Source organism: Schistocerca piceifrons, unplaced genomic scaffold, assembly GCF_021461385.2.
Source record: "Schistocerca piceifrons isolate TAMUIC-IGC-003096 unplaced genomic scaffold, iqSchPice1.1 HiC_scaffold_633, whole genome shotgun sequence".
NCBI classification, from domain to species: Eukaryota; Metazoa; Arthropoda; class Insecta; order Orthoptera; family Acrididae; genus Schistocerca; species Schistocerca piceifrons.
In genome coordinates, this window is record NW_025728876.1 from 17,501 (window position 1) to 20,000 (window position 2,500).

Genomic DNA, 2,500 nt, shown 5'->3' on the forward strand with positions numbered 1-2,500 from the left:
GTCCTCAATCGGACCAGCACACTGAAGATGTCCACCGCGCTTCGCACCGGGCCCGCGAGGACCTACTTTGGCCGCACGGCGCCGCGCGCAGGGTGCGCCGGCGCGCAGCTGCGACGCCTGCCGCGTCCGTCGGCCGGCGCGCCTGCCACTGGCCGCCCCCACCAGCCGGCTGTAGCGCGTGCGCCCACGCACCGCGCGGCCAGCACGCCGGGAGGCGCCCCCTCACCGGCCGGGGACGGTCCCACCCAGCCACCGCCGCGTATCGCTTCACACCCAGATGCCGTTCAGTTTCGTCGGCATGGTGGGTATCGCTGGAACAACCGGTTAGTACCTCAACCTATCGTCGCCATCACCGATTCACCCCTAGCGAGAACAACCGCACCACAACAGGTTACCATTTGTTCATTTGCGTAACTTCACCAGAAAACGCAGGCGTCCATCGCCATTTGCAACTTCAACGATTATTGCATGCCTGTGTCAGGTGTCACGCCACACTACGTCTGCCCACATACACGCAACAAAATGTGCACGCCTAGACAATACGTGGAAGGTGGCCCCCGTACGTATGCGATGTCCATTGCTCGAACGACTGTCAACCGGCCTCTGTAGCATGTCGCAGATATGGAACGCGGTGCACCATGCCATCACGGTGTGTGAGGAGAGACGACTAGGTCCGAATACATCAACAGACAGCTCATGCTGATCGCCATCCACGGCGTCCGTTCCTCCCACACGTCTCTATGGCGTACCACACTGCAATCCAGCTCTCATAGGGAGACGACACGTAGCTGCGTGCACAATATTTGCACTGTATGGTCCGCCGTTTTTGGGCGCAGTCGTTGTGCGGTCACACATGTGCCACGATGTATCATTCAGTACATAAGGACGAATGTGCAGTACAGATTGTGGTTCACGCGTACGACATCAGCGGACAGTTGACACAGGCCGCACCACAACGTAGCCTGAGTACGTCGCATGCGAAGGGCATTGAACATGCAAACTTCTCACCAACCAGCTTGCGAAGGCAGGGGGCAAGGTGGGGACGTGGGGAGGGGCGGCATGTACGTCCTGCTGCCATCCACATTACAGTGTACAGCAGGAGCATGTGGAAAGTGAGCAAGACTTGCAAGGTGTTTAACATGAAGCGATACACAGGGGTGCGGGCAGTGCGAGTAGCGAACTATATTGCGAGGGTTGCGGGTGGGCAACACTACAGTAATTGAACGAGTCGTATAACAATTACAGAGCAGGTTTAGGCGACAACGTGGGTTACGTTAAGGCGACAACATGGGTTAGGTTAAGGCACAACATGGGTTAGGTTAAGGCACAACATGGGTTAGGTTAAGGCACAACATGGGTTAGGTTAAGGCACAACATGGGTTAGGTTAAGGCACAACATGGGTTAGGTTAAGGCACAACATGGGTTAGGTTAAGGCACAACATGGGTTAGGTTAAGGCACAACATGGGTTAGGTTGAGGCACAACATGGGTTAGGTTAAGGCACAACATGGGTTAGGTTGAGGCACAACATGGGTTAGGTTGAGGCACAACATGGGTTAGGTTGAGGCACAACATGGGTTAGGTTAAGGTACAACATGGGTTAGGTTAAGGTACAACATGGGTTAGGTTAAGGTACAACATGGGTTAGGTTAAGGTACAACATGGGTTAGGTTAAGGTACAACATGGGTTAGGTTAAGGTACAACATAGGTTAGGTTAAGGTACAACATAGGTTAGGTTAAGGTACAACATAGGTTAGGTTAAGGTACAACATAGGTTAGGTTAAGGTACAACATAGGTTAGGTTAAGGTACAACATAGGTTAGGTTAAGGTACAACATAGGTTAGGTTAGGTTAGGTTAGGTTACACGTTGTTGTACGGAAAGGTGTAGGGGGGGGGGGGGCGGGGGCGGCAGGTTCGTTGATAGTGATTATAGTAAGTGAATGCTTGTGACATGATCAGATTTGTCACGTCAGGATGCACCTTTGGCTTATTAGAGGCGGCGCTCCAATTCTATGCTTGTGTGAGACCTGTGTCTTTGACTCATGTCATTGTTTGTGCGCTGTGACAGGAGGTACTATTGTGATGTTGGGTGCACCGTTGTATAGGACATGTGTGGGTGTTGGTGCCTGGTCTGCGCAATGGTGGATGTCGAAAGGCTGGGATATTGTATTTTCCGCACGGACCTCCTGGTCTGGTTGTGATAGTGTGGATTGTGTAATGTGGCGGAGAAGATGCACTGGATGTTGTTCCATGCTGGTGCTTACATATTGTATGTGCGCCTGTTAGAAGCAGAGAGTGGTGCGTGATCAGAGTGTCTGGCTGACGTGTGGTTCCCATTTTGGGCAGACTCTTTCAGCATGTATACGGACAGTTGTGTATATTTGCTGTAGTTTGATGGCTCTGCATTGATTACTAATCAGCGCCGTGTGTACGGGTAATCTGGTTCCAGTCCAAAATGTTCCATCTGTGTACATTAGTGACAAAGACTCCCCCCATGC